This window comes from Perca fluviatilis, chromosome 6 (genome assembly GCF_010015445.1).
Source record: "Perca fluviatilis chromosome 6, GENO_Pfluv_1.0, whole genome shotgun sequence".
Taxonomy (NCBI): domain Eukaryota; kingdom Metazoa; phylum Chordata; class Actinopteri; order Perciformes; family Percidae; genus Perca; species Perca fluviatilis.
Genome location: NC_053117.1, coordinates 20672141 through 20695726, shown reverse-complemented (window position 1 = coordinate 20695726; position 23586 = coordinate 20672141). Strand labels below are relative to the sequence as shown.

Genomic DNA, 23586 nt, shown 5'->3' with positions numbered 1-23586 from the left:
AGAAGATAAATCTGTGTATCCTCGATTATAACTCCTCCAGGAAGTCTCCTCGCTCCTCGATGTGCATTTTAGGAATTGGGCCGTCCTTCAACATGGCGCGCTGAGAACTATTTCCGGGTTACAAGCCGGAGGATCAAGGAGTCGAGGAGGTACAAAATTGGGAAAGGGCTAAAGCAGGTGTAAAAACACCCTGGCTCTATGTCTCGCTCATACAGCGTATTTGAGCGTGGAGAATCGTGCAGCCACCATTACCCAAATATTTTGTGTGCCTTTTTATAGTTTGTGAATCACTGAGATTTTCCACCTCACTGTGTTTTCCACTGTAACTTTTATCTAGTGCCTCTTCCAGAAACATTTATGTTTTACCTTGCAGTCTCACTCAAATCAGGATATGGGAGACAGATCTGTCTCCATCACACTCTTTAAACAGTTTGAACAGTGATTTAATTTTGCCACTGCTGCAGTACTATTGGCTTTTAGTCACAGGTTAGAGCATTAATCAGCAGAGCAGCTAATAGCCTGAGCTGTAAAGCAGCTTGAGTGTGCCAAGTGCTCTTTATCTATCCATGGTCGACTGACTGAAAGCTCAACTGCCTCCCTTTCTTTACTCTCCATTCACCTCTCAGCTGTTGTGTGCCCATTTTCTTATGCTCTTTGCTCTTTGGTTGTCCCGGTTGCTTCATTTGTTTGCCTGGTTTAGTTAAACAAGTTTAAAACACACTTATACAAACTCATGGATGTTTTTGTTTTTTTTCTGCATGCAGTTTGAAGTAACTGTATATTAAACAATGAGATGTCTATCAGTAACTTGCTCTCTTTCTCCAACGGTTTAGCTCAGCTTTTGATGCAGATGACACCTATTTTTCACCATTGATTAATCTGCCTTCTTGGACTCATGTAGCATCTTAGCAGTGTTGGGGGGCATTACTGAGCTGCTGAGTACATCTGATATAACAGGCGTTCAAATGGGCAGAATGGAGATGGAGCACTTCAAGAACAATCATTCATTTGAATAATTGCAAAATCACTTCTGACCAGCCAAATGCACGCTACCTGCCTACCACAAAATATCAGAAAGGTGAAGTAAACAAGAGAAGAAAGTCAAGCTATGTTTCTGCCACATATTTTTCTCAGGAGTTTGTTGACCACAGAAAAACGACAAGGCAATCAAATACTGAACTTATACTAGTCAAGTGACTAGAGGTGTGAATCTTCACTGATCTCCTGATTTGATTCAATTACGATTATCATGTCAGCGATTCAATTCGATATCTCGATGCATCACGATGCATCAAATACATTTTTACTATTAAAGCCATATAGGATATTTAATTCATAGCTTTTCAAGCTTCAAAAACAAAACATTCTGCAGTGCTCTAATACTAAATAAATTGGATACATAAAACTACAGCACTGAGCACATGGCACTTCCTGAATGTCCAAAACATAACAGAATATATAAAAATAAAGGTTGTTAGGCCTACATTAAATTGTAAACAGAAATAATCTATTATGGCCCGGCCGATTATCGATGCAGCGTCGTCCATTTCCACGATACGATGTATCGATTATTAGATTTTCAACACCTCTACAAGTGACCAAATACTCGGGGATGACCACGTGCCTTTGCTTCTACTGAATGTGTAAGCAGGCAATTATCTGCAAACACAAACTGATAAATGCACCTTCAAGAATGAGGAAATAGAGATGGTGGACTCATGCAGGTTACCTTGCACGACAGCTTGATTCTCGCGATATCACAAGATCACGTGGGAATCGCTGGATCACATATCACACAAAAATCCATCTGGTCAGGCTTCAAGTAATGCGTTTGTCTTAACTACCAGCTCCCCCAACCAAACCAGCACACTATTCTTTGCTATAGTGAGACGAGACTATAAGAAACAAGAGAGTTGCTCATTTGGATATTCATATAGCCGAATGGAACTTCAGAAGAGTTATTTTTGTTCTGCTGCTACTGTACGGGATGGTCACTCTTTATCCAGTATTGTGAAGCTTTGAAAGAGCTTTGGCAAATAGTCAGGGCAACATTCCTCACAAGGGGTTTGACAGCCTAGAAACAGGTCTTTGTTAACTTGACAGTTTCTTGGTTTTTCCCACTCTCTACGAACACATACACAGAAAAATGCACATTTCTGTAGGACTGTCAACTCTGTGAAGCTCAGCTGGTGAAACTGATATCGCTGTAGACAAGGATGTAAACAAGGCTAGCAAATGGTGAATGGCACTAGTGTGTGTGTGTGTGTGTGTGTGTGTGTGTGTGTGTGTGTGTGTGTGTGTGTGTGTGTGTGTGTGTGTGTACACTAGCAAGTAACATTAGCCTCTTAATACAGGTCCTACTGCAGTAAAGTGTCAAAGTGCCTCATCTTATGATCACCTTACAATTGAATTTTACTCTCCAACCCAGGGTTTCCCGTAGCACTTTGCAGTTAAGGCGGCCGCCTAAACAACACACGCCTTCTGCCTCAACTACGTCATAAAAAAAAAAAAAGTTTATGATCTATGTCAGGGGTCGGCAACCTTTTTGATAGGAAGTGCCCATTTTAAAATTTCTTGTTTATTAGTGTGCCATGTCAACATTAAGTTTAATTATGACATCACATAAAAATTTTATATCCAGGGAATCTGTAATTTTATTCCATAGCAACATTTGATAACATTTATTTCCCATAATCAGGACATTGTAATTATTATAATGGTATATTATTATTATAGTAGTATAAAGATGGCGGTTTTGCGCGTGCATGTGTGACGTCATCTCACACGCACACGCAAACCTGCCATGCCAACTGATGATATGTGCGTGCGTGATGACGGCGCGGCCGCACGTCGTTACTCGCGATCGCCATCTAGTGGCTGAATATGTTAGTGCATCTAATCGTCGAAGCTGCGCACGCATCTAGCGGATGTGATGACGTCGCGGTCGAACGGCGGGCACTCGGCGAGCCCATCTAGTGGCCGAATATGGTAGTGCATCTAATCGCGGTGCTGCGCACGCATCTGCGGATGTGATGACGTCGCGGTCGAACGTCGGCACCCCGCGAGCGCCATCTAGTGGCCGAATATGGTAGTGCATCTAATCGTCGAAGCTGCGCACGCATCTAGCGGATGTGATGACGTCGGTGTCGCGGTCGTCATGGTTTACGTGGGGGTGAGGCATCATTTACATTTTTGTAAAAAAAAAGGTGTTAATACGTCTGATAGACCAATGGTTAGCTGTTAAGAATGGGTTTGCTATTGGTTTGATTTTAAAAACGCCCTACAGGGTGGGGTTTGTGGTGTTTAAAACCCCTTGTTTCAAGGCTGTCTGCTCACTTTTTTTATCCACCATTTTTAGCTGTTCGCTTGCTCGCTTTGCTGCCTCGTTTTCTCAGACTTCCTCAAAGTACTCTGGAGTTTTCACTTTTTAATTCTTTTTTTTTTGGGAAAAAGCAAAGAGGAATCGTTTTTCAGCCATGGCTTTCCCCGCATTTGGACAACAATCTGGATCATCTTTTGTTGAAGAAGGTGAGACATCTAGAACAGGAGCCACTACATTTGGTATGCGCCTAACCCGCCAAAAAGAGCTATGGGGATGCGGTGAGACTGATACTGGAACAACATGCAGTTTGAGTCAGGCCCCTCGAAAGAAGCGATTCCGTTCGGAGATCTTTCCTACAAGCATGACTGAGCCATGTACATCTGATCTGGAATATGTCGGTGTCAATGGATACCGTTATTCAATTCAATACAGTGCAGGATACGTAACATTAGCTGTTTACACTAGTGTTGCTGTAGAACTATCTAGCAAAGCCAAAACAGCCTGTACAATTTCTGTGAAAGACTGGGGCCTTTTCGTGATGTTGTCTCTCTGGACCTTGATAATCCTGGCTTGCCTGAGCTGGTGTATGTGTCTCAATGGGACAGTCGTGATGGCTCTAGTATCTATCGGTGGAAGCAGACCGTTTCACTAGGCCTGCAGAGGATTTTATTTTCCTTAAGCGTATGCAGTGAAAGGGAGAAGTTAGTTGCTACCCGCGGTCATGAAGAATGGAAGTTAAAACCGGTATCCTGTATCTAACGAGGAATACAACAAATGGTTTAAAAATGTGTTCTTTATACAATGGTGTGACTGGGAGATTTTGAAGAAACAGTTTGACACCATCGACTATGTCATCAGAAGAGAAAAATAAGGAGTTCTTATGAGAACATAAGAAAAGATTGATATTTGGGGACACTGACCAACAGTCTCTGCCCATGCCACGGAACCTATACAAACCTAAAATCATCAGACACAAAGACTAGCAAAACGGTGGGTCTAATTTGTATATGCTAATTATTTGCCAAAATAGTTAAAATGCTTTTCTTTTCTTTTTTTTTTTCATGCTACTGTGATTGTAATGTGTTATTTTTTTTTCTTCTTCCAGAGGATCTGGAGTGGTTTCATTCAACCCCTCAGGTACGCCTCCTAACACCCCTGGTCTATTTGCACCCCTAACGGCATCCGGATCTCCTCAACCCCTTTCATCATTGTCATCATCGCCACCTCTATCGCGGAACACTTCCTGCCGCCCCACCTACACCTCCTCTGCCACCATCTCTATTGTTTGGGGCACTTCCCCTCAGACATGTGCATATCAAGCTATACCCTCAACAACTGCTGTATTACAACAGGGAGGTGTTGCTGATTGTTCGGACACAGAGGCGCCTGATCAGACTGATGGTGTGGTGTCATCTTTGTTTATAGATAGCGTTAAAACAGCTTCTCTACATCTTCTTAACATAGTTCTTTACAAGTATTTGGAAGAGCTTTGTTCGGGTGTCAGATCAATCATCCAAGCCAGAAACAGCATGCCTGTTTACAGCTGGGCTACCAGAACACTTCTACACTGTCCACTTTGAACAGCTTATGAAAAGACTACTGACTGATAAATTCATTGGTGTCGTGCAACGTTTTCTGTCCTTGAAACATCTCACGGCTGATGAGGGTAGAATCAGGGGAGTATCTGAAACAGTTTTGTACGAAGTTGAAAACGTCTGAAGATGTTACGACTAAAATCAGTGCTATGTATGACTCTATGATAGGGAATGATCTTGTCAAAATAGCCGAAATTAGAGAGATTGCGGTGACTATTGGAGAGATTTATATGCTAGAAAAAACTAACAGGGTGAAAATATGGGGAATTGTTTATGTGTAATGTATAACCATATCAGTGAGCGATACCATCGCATCGTTATTTCTTGGTATTTTAGATCAAGCCATTGCTAATAATGTGAACGATGTTGAAAAATACCAATGTAAGAGTGTCGATGTAGATCGTACAGTTGTGAGTAGGTTAGAAAAACTGATGGTGATTGTAAGAAGACAACATAGCACCCTCCTTGGGAGGATCTGTTGCAGATGTTATTATCAATGTTAATGACACGTGAGAGCATAGTGGAAACATTTTGTGATGTCATAGCCAACATTACACGTAATTTTAAGATGCTGAAAGTTTATCACCTGCTTACTATGTATACAATGCTTGTAGACACCGTGAGTTGTATGTGCAAGAAAAACAGTATACCGATGTCTTACAGGATTTGCAAAACTGCATATATTCATAATCAGTAAAAGCAATGTATCCGTATTAGCCAATATGCTATCTATGATAGAATAGGTTTCACTGTCTTCATAACTGTCATATGTAGGACTGTGTGAGTGTGTTTTGTAAAAATTAAAAGAATGACATAACTCTAATGTGTTCACTTGTGTTTTAAATGAATCATGGAGAAGGTTATGCACAAAATATACTATGATCCGTCCAACCCAGGAGGGTTAGGAGGTGTACAGAGGCTCCGTGATTCCGTCAAAGAATGTACCGGCTTGTCTCCAACTATCCCCACGGTTAAAAAGTTTCTGCTGAGGCAGGATGCATATACACTGCACGCCCCTGCATTGAAACACTTCCCAAGAAACAGAGTGATTGTTAATGGTATCGATAAGCAATTTCAGGCTGATTTGGTCGATATGTCTGAATATTCAACGGAAAACGATAATGTGCAGTATTTATTGACATGTATTGATGTGTTTTCTAAATATGCCTGGGTAATATGTCTTAAAACAAATCGGGGGCCTAAGCGTGCACAAGTGCCTTTAAGGAAATATTGGAACAAGGACGATACCCCAGAAGCTTCAAACAGACTCTGAAAAGAATTTTATAATAAGGTTTTTCAAAAATTGATGACACAATATAAAAATTCACCATTTTTCCACATCGAACGAAACAAAAGCAAGTGTTGTTGAGCGTTTCAATAGGACTTTCAAAACCAGAATGTGGAGATATTTAACGGCTGTTAACTCGCGCCGCTATATTGAGGTAGTACAAGATATGGTTGCTGCTTACAACTCTGCATACCATAGGTCAATAAAAATGGCACCGTCCTCCGTATGTAAAGACAATGAGAAAACTGTCTTTAACACTCTGTACAAACTGAAACCACATGGAACAGTGCTGTTTAAATTTCAGATGGGGGACACCGTTAGGATATCAAAGCACAGAGGCGTTTTTCGTAAAGGTTACGAACAGACGTTTACAGATGAGTTTTTTACAATATCAAAACGTATAGGTAGAACTCCTCCTGTTTATATACTGAAAGACAATAGTGGGGAGCCGGTGACAGGTACCTTTTACGAAGCCGAGTTACAGTCTGTAATTGTAGACAAAAACAAAGTGTTTAAAATTGAGAAAGTGCTGGCTCGAAAGAAAACAGGACGTAAAAAGCTTGTACTTGTGAAATGGTTAGGATGGCCTCAGAAATTCAATTCATGGCTCTCTGAAAAAGACATAGTTGATGTAAGATAAAAGCGCTGTACCAGTCTTGTAATATTAGTCATTGTGTTTTGTTAGTGAAAGGTATTGGAGCTATGAATAAGAACGGATTTTTTGTTACGCTGCCTAGTAATGCCTCACAATTAGTTTATCCAAATAATAAGATTTGGCAATTCAGAACAAAACTGGCTAAACCACTCATATTACAAGAGCCGTATGAAGTTGGTCTTATTGAAATTCAATACCCCAGGGTCTGGAATAGTTTCACTGAGAATGATGCCAAGGTTGATTTCATCGACACGAAAACGAAAATGTTCAACAAGCTAAGGCTAACAGTTGGTTCTTATAATACGATCGACAGCATTGTTAAAGAATATAATATGAAATGTGCTGCTAACCCAACCCTAGCCCACATAACTATGACACACAATCCTATCACTAATAAGATTCTTTTCACGGGAGGAGACGGTTGGAATATTGTGTTTAAGGGGCGTCTGGCCGAAATTCTTGGGTTCATTCCAGACTCTGTGTTCGAAATTCACATTGGCCCTCATTTAAAATGTGCAGCTCCACACCCGGCAGACATTCATGGGGGTCGTTATAATATATTTATTTATAGTGACATTGTGGACTACCAGCTAGTCGGTGATAGTCATGTACCCTACTCCGTTGTATAAATATCTCTGATGAGAGCAAACGTATGCCCACTCTAAGTTACGACAGTCCTCACTACACATTCGTTGGCACGCTTCGAGTATTACTGATATTCAAATAGAACTACGAGACGATCAGAACCAACACATCCCTTTCTCATACGGAAAAGTAATTGTCAAACTACATTTTAGACCTGTGAAACAGCATTGAAATGATGAGGAAAGCGTACACATCCGATGATGGAAGATATATGCACTATTACATGAATCAAGCTGGTGGAGAGTTGCCGGGATTCATAGGCTCCAGCACACAATACGGACATGGATTAGGGGGGATATTCAGAAATTTATTTCGAATGGCTGTCCCCCTTTTAAAAAAGGGGTTTAATATAGCCAAACCTCATCTGAAAACAGCAGCAAGTGGTTTTATTGGTGATGTTGTGACTAATGTCAGGAATGCCGTGGCATCCAGACAACAGGGAAATGGGCTAATGGTGTACAGGACGCAATAATAAAAAGAGCCCCACCAGGATGTGGGCGTAACCGGATTGTGAACAAAAAGCATAAAAACGCCACCAAAAACGGAAGGATTGTCAAAAAAAGAAGGCATCTGTCAGCAGGCGGAGCTCCGAACCGGGCTCTCTGGCCCTGACAAAAGACATATTTTAATTTTACAGAATCAATCATGGCGTTTATTCATAATCAGTCCGAAGAGTGTGTGAAGACAGAATTGGATCTGTTTACAGTACCGTACACACAAACATCTATCGAAAAATCAACATTTGTAGAAATCCCCCCAATGTCAGCTCTAACGGACGCCGGTCCTATTGAATTTTTCATTTCGGCTAGCGGAGAGGATTATCTAGACCTTAACGATTCATACTTGTATACACGTGTAAGGATTACAAACCCTGATGGCACATTGTTGGCTAACGCAGCTGATGTAGGTTTTATAAACTATCCTGGATGCAGTCTTTTTTCACAAGTAGATATAATGTTGGGTGATAGACTGATCACACAGTCTTCAAATACGTATCCTTATAGAGCCCTTATAGAATGTCTTCTGAATTATGGAGAGGACACGTTGGCTACGCAATTTAGCACAGGGCTATTTTGTAAGGACACAGCTGGCAAAATGGATGAGACATCTATCACAGGCGATAATGAGGGGTTGGCACAAAGGGGTGAATACACATCCGAAAGCCATATTGTGGAATTAATAGCACCAGTACATGCAGATTTGTTTTTTCAAGAAAAACTATTGCTAAATGGTGTTGACATGTCTTTGAAATTTATCCGTTCAAAAGACGACTTTGTACTAATGACCCCTGGGAATGTCCAATTCGCTGTGAAAATAATGTCTGCTAGTCTATTTGTCAAGAAAATAACAGTTGCACCAACTGTAAGACTAGCTCATAGTCGTGCCTTACAGCATACTAATGCAAAATATGCTATTGACAGAGTATCTCTAAAAACCTTCTCAATACCTACAGGCACACGTGTTTGCAACCAAGAAAACCTGTTCATAGGACAGATTCCTAAATTTGTAGTCATAGCTTTCGTAGATAATGAAGCATACACAGGATCGTATGCCCGTAACCCCTTTAATTTTGGAAACTATAATACAGAATTTATTAGCCTTTATGCAGATGGACAGCCTCACCCAGCCCGTCCTTTTCAGCCCTTTTTTCAAAGAGGACAATATGTACGGGAATATTATCAACTGATTGAATCAACAGGACGCCATTTAAAAGACCGGTCACTAGCCATAACACGATCTGATTTTGGGTCTGGTTATACGCTATTTTGTTTTAATTTGGAACCCGACGGTGGGGGGTCAGGAAACGTTTCACTGATTAAGAACGGAACGTTCGCGTGAAGTGCGGTTCAGAAACCCCCTCCGGGGACTGTGACCCTTATCTGCTATTCCGTTTTTGATTCTGTAATCGAAATATCTAACAGAAGGCAAGTCCTATTGGATCATTACTAAAGATGAATACCGATAGAACTCACTAGCGATTCAGAAAAAGAATGAATAGAGACACAAATTTCTTAGGAGTAATGCCATGTGATCATCTCCCAAAAACCGTAGTTTGTAAATTACCCGCTATGTTAGTTGTAAATACACAACCCAGTAATATGCCCGGTGAACACTGGCTAGGTATTTACATTACAGAGAACAAGCATGGTTTGTTCTTTGATAGCTTTGGACATCCACCTACCTTTTTTCCTCAGGAAATTAGCAATTTCCTCTTAAAAAACAGTGTGGAGATGTGCCATTCAGCAAAACAAGTTCAAAATAATTATTCTACAACATGTGGACAGCACTGTGTTTCTTTTTATGTCACATTCAAAAAAAGATTCCTTATACAAAAGTATTGAGCATGTATGGGGCCAATCTTGTATGCAACGATACAATGGTTAGTCATTTTGTTAGCAGAATACATCCAGATGTGTGTCATGATCAGAAATTTAAATGTGTACAATGTTCATGCGCCACCTATAGGTAAAAAAATGTGTAAAAATGGTGTAATGATGTTTTTTTTTTTCAAAAAATAAAGAATGTGGAATATACATGTACCACGATGTCTCAATTTTTTGCATTCCTTTTTATTTTTTAAAACAAATTATACAGGAAAAATGCATTCAATAGATAAAATTAATGTAAAACATTCATTTAATGTCACAGGTTTACATACACACACATATAATAAAATGCTACAGCATTTTGAAACTTAACCACCCAACATGAAAAAAAAAAAAAAAAATTAATAAAAATAAAAAAATGTATGTCACAAGTTAACATACAACACAGCATATTTCACATAGTTGAATAAAGAAAAAACACCTGAATAGAAAAAAATAATAAAAAAACAGATTTAAAAATAAAATAAATTTATGTAAAACATTCATTTAATGTCACCAGTTTACATACAACACTGACTTTTGCATAGTTGAATAAAGAAAGCACACCTCAATAGAAAACACATCTCAATAGAAAAATAATAATAAAAATAGGTTTAAAAGTAAAATATAAAAATTAGTGTAATAAATAAAAATAATAAAAATAGGTTTAAAAGTAGAATATAAAAAATTAGTGTAATAATAGAAAAGATTAAAAACTAGCCCAACTGAAGTCTTAGTAATGGATGGTGTAATACTAAAAGGTTCTGGTGGATACTAGTTGGCAGTAAATCAGATGCCGTTTGTGTATTAAATACAGGGCCATTCTTAATGCTCTAGGAGTGCGCTGGGATCGAAGCGCGCCATCATAGGCGTTTGTGTATTACTTCCAGATGATGTATCTGTTTTAAAAGCCTCAATAGAACGGCGCCCTTGTGTTTGGGATTACCGGATATTGGCACATTTAAACTAGCTAACGTTTTTTAAAAAATATGTTCCACCCTTTTGGTCTAGAGCCGGTCTGCAACATTATTATGGGCTGTGACACTTTTCAGCAGATCATACAGATGACTACCCTGGCACATTCTTATTTCCAACAACTATTTCCCTTGATCTGTCCAAGATATCTGGTCATTGTGTCGGGATAATGAAGCCAATATGTATTCCGCATTTCTTTTGTTTCTTATAGGCATATGTTTCAACACTTCTTTTTTTAACATATTTTCTTCTTCATCTTTTGAATCCTTTGAATCAACTTCAGGCATTGATAATGTAATCGCATGTTTCTTCTCGTGTTCACCCTGTTTTATCATGACCAGGTACCTCTGTAGAATAATTTGAATATCTTTTAGCTTTTTCCAATACATCAATGTCCTGCTGTTTCAATATATCACCTATGGCTCGGTCCAATTCACTTTGTACAGACTGCCGCAGAGTACATTTGAGGAGTCCGATGTTTGAGGATGCTGTAATGCTGCTAATTGATTTTGTGGAACCAAAAACATTTTCTGAGTGTGTTCCATCTCAACTCCTGTTGATAAGACTTGCTATGAATGGGATAGCAGCCCCCAGTAGAGGCAGTAGAAACCCTCCTGTTTGATTGATTGTCTTTTTTTTTTTTAAATGTTTAACTTTTTTATCAGCTATCAGTCTAATAACTTTCTTCTTTTCTTTAACAGCTTGTACTGAATATTAGACTAACGGTATGTGCCCTTGTAAGACATTCAAAGATATTTCACAAAAGGGCATTAATAAAGTCTGACTAGCGTTGCTCACAATGACACCTCGCCTCGGGGTGATGCCTTATGTAGCATGTCTAACAATGTAAAATTCCTCTCCATTCGGTTTGACATTATTACACCTTTTTCTAGGAACGTATACAACCTGCTGTGGGGATATCAGAGCGGTTCTGAGTCTTAAAATATCGGGGTTGTGGTTTTATAATCTATCAATAGATAGCCAAAGGTGTAACTAGTTGCATCGTTAAAAGCCTCTAAAAATATTTACTATTACCGGGGGAACATTTTGGCGTGCCAGTAAGCTTATCTGATGTTGATCTCTAGCATTTTGAAAATAATCATATAGTTTGTATTCAAACTGATTGTACGATTAGCTTTACCTTGAATAAACAGATTCTGCACTAGATATATACAACTAAGACGTCTATGATGGACATACTGGGTGAAAACTTTTGAACTTCCAAATTATCACTGGCTTGATTCATTAAATCGTCTATAATGAGCAAATTATTCTTAGTAGTAGGCAAGAGTGTTTCATCGCAGAGAACGATTCCGGGAGACCTTGTACACAAAGTTTATATTCAACGTTTTAAGTAATTGATCGTATATTGGTTGCCAGCATGAATAGATGTATACAATGTTATCGATTTTTTGTGAAATAACGCACGACATGTTTTCAATAATGTCTTTGACAAAGTATGTTTTTCCACAATTAGAGGGACCACTGATAACAAGGCTGAAAGGGTGTTGAAGCCTACCATCAAATCCTGAAACATCCCTAGTAGCCATAAGGTACAGTTGTATAGTCTTGAGCACGCTGCCGGTTATTGTAAACGACCTGTACTTTCCTGGTGAGTGTGTCGTTTTTGAGATGGAACTGTTTTTTCGCGTGTTATTGTGAAGGCAGTTGTGGTCAGATGGTTAGGAGGCCGCGGCTGCTTGGTCACAAAGGATTGAACAAGCCCAATTAACGATTCATGTGTAACCACTTTGGCATTTGTGGCATTGAGGGTACACACCCTTGCATTTAACCTGTGTATTTCCTTGAAGCGGTCCTATAAGCATAGCATTTAGGACCCCGGAAACAAACTCAGTTATATAATCTTCGGTAGGAGCCCCACAGACTTGGCATGCTTAGTTCATCCGTTAAATCGCCAAGGTAAGGACCTAGAGGTGGGATCCACTCGCCTCTCTGCTTGTGAACAGAATGCTGTCAGTGTCAACATATAAAATTACGTTCCTGCAGTTTATCCAACAAATCATATAGCTCCATGCGAGCATAGGCTGTGGTCATGGCCCCTATAAAAACATTCACATCTTTTACTCTGGATGCGACCCCCTCTGTGTATCGCCATTGGACAATCGCTACTTCTGGTGAGATGAATGAGAACTGGCGAACATCAAAAGTGTCGCTGAACATGAGCTGTGTGAAGCGGGATGGTTCGGTTATGAGCTCAGCAGTAGTCATGTTGCTACGCATGGCAAATTTGCCCCAAAGACTATTCAGAAGCAATTTATTTGTATGCCCTGACAGCTTTGTTAAAACATATCTTGGTCGGATCAAGACCTAATGCCTTGCGTGTGCATAATAGTCATCTATGTACTTTTGTTTTCGTCTTCCCGTTTTGATATGCCCAGGGTATCCTGGAAGCTTCTTGCTTACGTTTAAGAAATGTTTTAACATAGGCTTTAAAAAGCTGATCAGTTTTTCTGGGAAATGCCAAACTTCAGCAATGGAAACAATCTTATACCCTTTCTCTATGGCTTCTGTAATTCAAACGTCACCCAAACGCCAGACAACAACCTCTCTTGGATCGCTATGTGTGCATGGTGTTGTTTGATTCATCTCAACGGCACACGCCACAACAGTAGAACATCAGTTTACCGTTACAGTGGTAGGGCAACACAGGGTGATACAGGCCTCTGGCGTAGCTACTGTACATTTCACAATGCCAAAGTATTTGTTTATGTCATCAAAACCCTTTGTATTATTTGGGGGTGTCCTATTGGATAATCTCTTTTAGACTGAACAGTTGGGTACAAACTTGTGAAATCATAGTATCTGATCTTTTCATCATTTTCTACCTTGTGGTACAGTTTCATTACATTTGAGCGGCCCCAAAGAGGGGATTCTCGCTGATTGAGACGTCCTGGCTTTTCATATGTTAACATGAACTCCTTTAACGTCTAGGCATTGTCCACAGCCTGTCTCCAATCACATTCCCACATCACCACAACTTTCAGCTGATGCTTATTTTTAGAGCAGACACTCTGTTATGGAACCCGATAGCAGTTCACCCTGTGTTTTTTTTGTTTTGGTGAGAGGATTGATTTCACCTGACGATAGCACTTATCACAGCCGCGTAAAGAAGCGAGCCATTAAATTCATAACACGTGGTGTGTCTTCACAATAGCCATCTACAAAGAACTGACCAAATGACTTTTCACCTCTGTTCAGAGCGTGCTGTATGTCAAGGCTCTCTCTGTCTGAAACATACTCAAGCCACTGTATTGAAACATCAGAACATGTCTTGTTTTGCCTAAGGTAGGCCCCTTCGTATGTCAGAGCAACAGAATCTTTGGGGAGGAACAACGTTTTAAATACACCCATACATGAGGAGGCCAATGTAGCGTGATAAACGGGTCTAGGCCTGTGCACTCGTGGAAGGCCTCTCTGTATATTTTGCATGCTTTAATCAAAACCGTTACATCGTTAACACAATAGCTGAGCAGCTCTTTTCGAAAGTCAAAAGGTGTGTCACGCGGACCGTGGCATACGCACCACTCCATGAACGTTTTCTTATAAGGCTCACTATAGCATCATAACCATATAGAGCTGGTGCAGGATACGGACCAATATATTCTACTCGCTTTGTTAAATTCGGGTGGGAAGAAGCCTTTGAGAAGATCCCGAGAACCCCATGGCTGCCGGTGTTTTTAGATAGAGCCATAGGGATAAACTGAACCAATCGATCCAACGCTGATTGAAAGTAGAATCGGTCATCAGAAGCACCCTAGAACCCGCATAGTAATAGTTGGACAAAGTTTCTGACTCACCAGATACTCTAAAACTATATAACTGTCAAAACCTGATGCATTGTGTGCTATAAAAGTATAGCCTCTTGTATTTTTTCTGTCTGTAGTTCTTAATGAATGATGACACAGTTTGTTGTTTCAGAGCAGTTTTTTTGACCGGTCCATATCCATAACGCATACAAAATTAGCTTCCATGGCTTACATTGATAACGTATTTCGAAAATCGTAAAAGATATACTTATCACTACTTTCTTTGCGTTTGACGGGTTGTATATAGCAAGAGTGCGTTAGTAGCCCCTAAAGGCTCTCTACAATGTAGGCATTTAGGTTTTTACAGCTGTGTTGGATTTTCGACAATAACGATATGTTTGCGACAGGACTCCCGCAATATTTGATTTTATTGCAGGGTATAACCCGTGTTTCACGTCGGGTTTTTATGGTTTTCAAAACACTGTTGCGATTTGCATATGTGTTACAGCCTGTGCATTTAATGGTCTTGTCAGGTATACAATCAGTGTAAATACACATTACAAAGCCACTACAAAAGGTGCCCCAGAGGGTTCTGGTAGGTCTTGTAACACCCACTCGCGAACGCAGACGTCTCCCCAAAAAAGCCGTTTTATTTACGGATGAGATAATATTGTTCGTCATGCAAATACAACCATGCTGTTTTCACATCTGGTTGGTGCGTGCGTTTTAAAGATCGTGGGTTTTTTACATCCGGCCAACATGATGGAATATCACATTTTTCATTTTCAAATGTTTCTGAAATCTGTCAACATCAGAGAACGAAACCTTATGTGTGTTAGTCAAAACCCAAATCACTATGCAGATGTCTTAGCATAATTCATCTTCTCATCATGCGACCATCTGCTATTTACATACAATGTGCCAGGCAGAGAGAAAAAGCAGAGTTGTTGTCCACAGCCCGTTATTCTTGGGGTTATACAAAGCATTACCTTTTCTGACAATATTTGATCGTAAACCAATGCTCCCTGGTTTATCGTTTTCGACACCCCCCTCGGCATATTGCGCATTGTTACAATTAATTCTAAAGAGTCATCGGTCAGTGAATTATCGCTACTCTGCATTGCTTGTATGCGACTTTGCTCCAGAAATGTGTCTGTGTTATAGCCATCGCCTGAGTTCAACATTGTTTGGATAGGGACATCATGGCTGGCCCCTTTAACTCAACATTTAAAAACGCTGTCCTGTGTTGCATTGCCCAAAGCCCTCGCTTATTAAATCTGTTATAGGTGCTATACACTTTCAGGAACACTCACCGATATCAGTCAAATCAATATTTCGTGAGGCTCGACATCTTGACGAAATTCAGCAGCATTAAAAGGGGTATCTGTCTGGATGCTATTTCGATGTTACCTTAGAAACGCGACCCCGCACCGCACACCACCTGAGGATTTTCTGTGGGTGATGGAGGGGTACTATAAGCTTGTGGACTGCTGGGGAATCGGGTCTGTTCATCTGTACAGGATCGCTTTGACGGCTGAACACTCGGAAAACATGCAGGTCTCTTGTATTACCTGATCTATGTCTGGGGTCTGTACGATGATTGTGTAGCCTGTATTAACGGTGTATTGCTGAATACACGCCTGAAGGACCATTATGTGACAACTGTTCAGGGGACGACTATCTAATTCTTGTGTTTTCTCATCATTAAGCTTATACCAGCTTATATCTAGTGCATAGATTGGGGCTCCAGGCTTCAATATTTTGGCATGTATAATAATAAACAAAAATCCTGAGGATTGGCTTTACTACTCTTGTGTAATCGCCCTCGCGATGTATTATTCTGTAGTTCCTCACTACTATCGCCACACACACCTATGTCTGCATTTTTGTTTTCGGGTGGCGGTGGCATTTTTAATTTTTTAAATTTTTTATATTGTACACAACTATAAATGTTTCTTTTACTGTGGGGCATATTCATAGCCTTTTAAGGCACGGCAGTACAATCACGCATTGAGAGAGCTGACCGACACAGCTGGTGCCAAACCTGTGACCAAATCAACCAAATGCTCTTTTTTTTAGACACTTCCTTGTAAACCTAATTAAAAAGGACCACCATTGTTTTAATTCTTCACCAATAAAAACCCTTCTGGTGCACTTCTTACCTTGTGGCTCAGCTTCAGAAATCTTCAGCTCTAGCTGGTGTTCATCCACAGTACAGTGCTGGTGGAGGTGAGACAAAGAAAACACTTTAGACAAGAACCAGGTTGTAGAGAAAGGCTGTGAGAGTTTTAACAAGAAAAATGGGATGGTACCTGTAGTTGCCCTCAGGGCTTTCTCGCAGCCTCTGCTGTCTGATACTGAACAAAACCGTGAGCCCATGGACAACATCATGCCTGGAAATCAAACCGACATGGTCAGGTGGTTTTACAAACTGCTCTTGCAAAACTTGAGAAAGCAGATATTCTACCCCATGAGTTGAAATATGTCATATGTAACCTTGGTAAATCTATAAATCAATGTTTCAAAACCAGGGTATACACTGTTATGTCATGTTACATTTATGTATGTGAAAGATCCTACTTTTAATGTTTAGTACCTGTTTTATCTTCTTCTTGGAGATGGTGCAGGACGTGATCTTGCCACATTTGGAGAATGTCTGCAACAAATGAAGAAAAACAATATAAAAAAATCTAATGCTATGATTAAACCTGTATTCAGTATGATGAAACGTAACTAAAGGTTGAATTTATGATTTGACCAACCTCCTGTAGTTTCTCCTCGGGTCGCGCTGAAATTTAGATTTTTAATGAAAAGTGTTGAACCAGGAGCAGATTCCTCCTCCTCCTCCTCCTTCTTCTTCTTCATCTTTCTTCTCCTCTTTCATTGCCTCATCTTTTCTAAAACTTGGGTGGGCAGATCAAAGATAGTTCAGTTATTAAAATTAGTACTTACAAATTAGTACTACAATTGTTTCATATTATTATAGTACTGTATGTTTATGAGTGTGTTAAAGGGATCTAACCTGGTTCTGGTTTGGCGCACAAACACCCCCACAGGTGCCCACTCCAAATACAGTGGGATGTGGTGGAACTACGGTTTTGGAGATACAGTCAGTACAGTAAACGCCGTTTAAAGTGCCTGAAACATATGCTGCATGTGCAGGTTTTGCTGGTATGAAGCTATACACACCTTGCTGTAGGCCAGCCGAGTGAATGCTCGTTTCGCCTCCGTTGGCTCTAGGAACTCGATAATGGCGGTGAGGCCTGAGGGCGGCAGCAGTACTCGGCCCAAAGAGCCATGAGGTGAGAAAAGCTCCTCTAACTCTGATGCCGTCACTTCAGCTGGAAGGTTTTTCACCAGGACGACAGTTGTACTCCTCGCTGCTGCAGCCTGTACACGCAGGAAACTATCTTAACCAAGGATCGCGGGCAAGGTAAATTGTTTATAGACAATTTAGCAACAATTAAATTGAGTTTGTGTTAAGCATACCTGACTAAAGGAATCCAGACTGACACCATTGTCTAGTAGAAACTGCCGAGTCTCCTGAACAATCTGTGTCTCTCCCAGGGCCATCCTCACTGCAAGACTTCCCTTTGACTCCTGCAGAGGAAGGCAAGGACCATAAAAGTACAAATAAACTTTAAATGTGCACATGATGATCACATGATGATGTAGCTGCAAGAGATCAAGAAGTAAACATTCACACAGACAACTGCCCTCTCATTCTTTTGAATGGGAAAACTGTGTGAAAACATGAAAAAAATTAGACATCATTCAGCAAGGTCCTACTTTGGCCAATCCAATATATGCAAGCATGCATTCCTGGTAGATTCTTTTTTAAATGTGAAATGCATGTTTCTAATGTTTACCTCTAAAGATAAAACATGTCAGCAATGATGAGCAGTAAAATCCTTTCCCTTAATATTGTAAATCCATAGGCAGTGTGTGGGCATCTGAAAATGCCTTCAAACTTAAGGATCTGTTACTCAAACTGGACTAAGAGGACTTGGAGCGTACTTCATCCTCTCACTCTCACTCTCAGGAATGTATTCGGTCTGAGCACCCACTGAAGCCGGAGGTGAGGAACATGTTATTGGGAGCATTCATGTAAAACAAGAGGATGCAGCGTTACTCACGTGGTCCAGGACTTTGCTTTTTGTGGTGTTGTATTTTTCAGCAATGGCATCTGCCACTGCACTTGTGCCCAGAAACAGGGTGTTCCAGTTGTGGGAGCTAGAAGGAAACATTACATTCATAAGAGGAATGAGTGATGGCTTATGTAATTGATCAGACACTGGTCAATTACTAAAAAGAAATGTAAATAAATATTCAGTGAAACCACAAACACAGAAGCATAGGGTTAAAGTGATATTTACCTGGAACTTGAAGCTTTATTTTTGGCATCTTTTTGCCGCTTGTAAGACGAAGAGCCAGGACCACCAGCATCTGCAGAGTCGTTTTTTTCTTTCTTCAATGTGGAGGGAAGCAGGTGAAGCATCCTGCCCTAAAAGCACAAGAGGATGAATGTTTCTAATCAGCCTCAGCATCATGTGAAAATGAAGTTGTACTACTAAATCCAGAAGCCATTACTGGTCATGTGGTGTAAAGAGGTATCTCAAAGACCAGTTGCAGATCAAATACCTGAAATATATGTCCGTCCAGCTGGGCCAGAGCTGTCACAGCATTCTCTGGTATCATGTAGGTTACCGCAGCGAATCCTTTCGGCTTCTTGGTTAGATTGTCAATAGGGAAGAGCATCTCAGACAAAGGACCTGTAAAGATTGTAAAATGATTCTCACTCAGATAAGAGTGAACAAACGTGTGAACTTGGATGTGTATGAAAGTTGTTGTTTTTTAAATTCACCGTGTTTAGCAAATAGCTCTTTGATCTCCTCCTCGGTGCAGGTGGTAGGGAGGTTCCTGATGAAGAGTCGACCCGACTCTGCAACATCTTCCTCCTCCTCATCCTCCTTCAGCTTCCTGGTGAAGTTTCTGTCAATTTCTTTGTCCTTTCTGTCTCTCTTGCCCTTACCCCCAGAGGCATCCACACGGGAAGACCCCAATGTAACGCCACCTGAAAACACAGAGAGGAGGTATGTCACAGGCAGCCAGGAACAGTCTTCATAATCCGGGGGAAGAGGGGTTGGTGATAATTTAATATGTAATCTAAAAATTATGCACAAACATAAGAATAGGACATAATATTTCTCACCTATGTAGTCTTTATTCTTCTTCAAGGCCTTTTCCACCTCTTCATCAGAGTGCAAATCCACATATACATAACCTGAAACACACAAACAGTCAACATAGACACATAAAGGCAACTATCATACCCACTAGATATGTGGCATACAGGATTGTATACCTAAAAAATATTGTCAGCGTCATTATGCTAAGAAGGCGCTTTCAGTAACACACCTGTTCTATCTCCACTCTCATTCTTCCCAATCCTGATTGCTGCAGGCTTCAGCGCGCGTCATGAACTCCGGATTTGTTGCTATTGACGTAACACATAAATATATGTTTGTGTCATAGATGCAGACACTGAAATATATAATGTGGAATATCGTCACTGCATCTCTGAAACCAGGAAGATCTTGTTCACTCACCTCTTTCACACTGAAAGGGCTCCTCTCAGCTTCACTGTGAACTCTGTCGTCGGCTCCATCTGCAACAAACGCTGGGTGTGTAAATCAGAAAGCAAACATTGTGCTGTATTGAACAGTAATGTTTAATGTGTAGATGTGTTTAAATAATCACCACTTGTTTGGTAGCTTTCTTCGCTTTGCTCTGCTTCTTATCCTCAGAGGCAACTGAGGTATTGGTCTTTGACAGGTTTTCTCTGTCACCACTCTCATATGCGCTGTCGGTGTGCTGCACAGGACCACAATCCTCGTCTTCATCATCACCCTCGTCTTCATCATCACCCCCTTCTCCATCATCCTTCTCTACACTCTCCTCCATGGTGTCGTCTGTCTGTGCCACCTTAGAGCGCAGGTACTCCATATCTGATAAGCCAGACTTCAGTGCTTCTTTAGTGGCACCTGGAATCAACAACAAAATTAAGACCAGTCAATCATGCACAGCCTTTTTTCTTTCTTTGCTTTTTCATTCATAGTGTATATTTCGATGCTTGTGATGTGAAGCATTTGTAACATAGTAATACATGTATTTATTGCTTGTCATTTGGAACACTGTAACCAGTTCCCCACACGTTCCTTAATCTGTCACCATCTCATTCATATACACTATGTATATTAAGGACGTTTAATTTTATATTATACCCATCAATTGTGTTCCAGGTTTAGTGCTATAAAGTTGCCCTAAAATGCCAGAAAAGTGTAAATACTGGTAGTAAACAGGGAAAAGTCATAATATTGGGAAGTATATACAAACAGATTGAGCAAACACATGATGGATAACTGACAGATAGTGTACCTGGTTTATGGTAAATGTATACTTTAACTTATTTTTTCTACAACACAGTGTAAATCCAGACATCAAAGGATGCAGACCCTAAGCTGGGACACAGCTTTCATCTACCTACACTGAGAAGGGACCACCATTACCAACCTTCATCTTCATCTTCCTCATCCTCTGACTGGTCTGAATCAAAGTTGAGGTAGTCATCTGAAGCAAGGTTCTTCTTGCCCTGAGCCTTTGCCTGTCCACTGTCAGGATCAGTTGTTTGCTGCACAGTATCATTCGCCCAGGTCGGTGCTTGGCTTCGATTCTGATGTACTGACAGAAACTCCTTGAATCCCTGGTCCTCTTCCAGCTGAGACGCACACGCCAAGTGAACGTGCAATGATTAAAATGTCACATGAAGAAAAAATTAAAATAACACTTTCTGTTATACAACACATTTTGGTTGGTACCAAAGAAGTATTGACGTTTGATAAGCATCCTGAAGTTGGCTCCATCTTATCCACATTCAGATCTTATATAATCAATATTTAACAGCAGACAAACATAGTTGCTGACTGACACATTTACTCACATTTCCAAGTGTGCTGTCTGTTTCCTTTTTCTGTTTCTTTTTCTGGAGACAGAAACAAAAAACATGTTATAGCAGTGACAGTGCTGCAGAACTTAACGACATGATTTTCGACTAAGAAAATTGCACTGTGCAAGGTAACATAGGAACGATTTAAGTAGGATAAAGTTGGTCATTGCAGATGTAAATGTGAAATTGTTATTGTTTCTTTTTGGTGATAATGACTTTCATGTAACTTCTCCCAAGTCATTTTGTGTCTGCAAGTACCTTTTTGCTGTCAGTGTCAGCAGGAGTGGAAGGTTTGTCCGGGCCTGAGCTCTGGGTATGTTTGCTCCAGGCTTTTGCCTTAGTGGGGTCTCCAAAGGCCTTACACATCTCCACCTGGAATACATGACAACCATGGGGATCACATCTGGAAAAGCAACAATAATGTCAACAACACGCTTGTTTAAGCGTGACTGAAGCCATACCGTCACTCTGGATGTGTCCACGAAGCTCTTGTTGAAATGTTTCAGGGCTTTGTTTGCATCTTCCTCCACTTTAAAACCCACAAAGCCGAACTTGCGGAACTTGCCATCCTTGGTAAACTTGAGAGAGCAGTCTGTAACGGTGCCAAAGGCAGCAAACATCGACCTGAACCTCTCCTCCTTCATCTGGACACAAGATACAGGCAGGTTAAATCTACAGGTGGACTGAAACGAAACAAAATGTCTGCTGAAATCCGGGCGGGTTACTTACCCCATTAGGGAGGTTTTTAACAATGAGTCTCGACATGTTGTAGTTGTAGTAGTTGTAAGTACACTAATACAGCATAAGCTTGTTTTTTAAATATATGTCAACAAACGAGCGTGGACTCTCCTCTAGGACGCCATGTTGAATGGGAGGAGCCTTCTTCTTCTTCTACTTCGCTGTCTTACAATGTATAGTCGCATTACCGCCATCTGCTGGACTGCAGCGTGCAGGACAAGATATCCGCATCAAAGTCATAGACAGTCTATAAGAATCAAAGTAGCCTAAATTCCGTCTGCTAAACCGGCTTCTTTTAAATTGGTAATTCAATTACTGTATATTGTCCTTGATCAATGGTGAATGTAAAAGTGCATTAAAATAACATACATTATAGCTCTACATTTGAGGTAATGCTTGTGCTTTACTTGAGTATTTTCATTCCGTCATAACCTTTGTGTTAAGGCTATTTTTAATTTAATTTTTACCTTTATTTATCGAGGTAATCATTCAGACACACGCTCATTCTCAAAAGAGACCGGTTTGGAATAATACACATCAGTTACAGAGAGACAAACGGATTACAAAAGTATTACAAAGATTTACCAAATAGTACATACATACATGCATCAGTAAAATAGTCCAGTAATATAATATATACTGTATAGCGCCAAATAATTTCTAATATAGGGGGCCAGGGACTTTTGATACTATACATTTCGCTAGTGATACAGAAGTACTTTGACTTAATAGAGCACAACTTTTAATTGTAATAGATTATTTTTATGTTGCTATAGGCTTTTGCTAGTTTTTCTTTAGTAAATGATCTCACCATTGTGGTTTAATCTGGCCTTGCATGGTTGATGCTCCTGACTGAGACAACAACGTGCAATGTAATTGAAAATACCCCTTTTCCTGCTTGTGCAGTATATTCTCTAGCAGTTTTACTTTCACTCATACAGATAATTATGGTGAGAAAGAGTATGGTGCTTTTGAAACAGGCAACAATGACAGAGTGGACTACATTTATGCTTTTGTTGTACTATTAGGATATTGCAGTTAAGTTTGTGTCAAACTTCTTCAAATTTTGTTGGTTGCTGCATGTCTTTATACTGAAATAGTTACTGTTAGGATGCCACACAAGCTATTTTACAGTAAACATGTAACTTATTAACTGTACTCTCCAAAAACGACATTAGTTCTTTTACTTGAGCATTTTTCATACATATAATATTTTGGCTGTTTGAGTA

The 23586-nt window shown here is 40.2% G+C and overlaps 1 pseudogene; it reads right to left on the bottom strand.

Moving 5' to 3' along the window:
• Window positions 1-16616: 16616 nt before the first annotated feature.
• Window positions 16617-22508, bottom strand: LOC120560545 (annotated as a pseudogene).
• Window positions 22509-23586: the final 1078 nt, after the last annotated feature.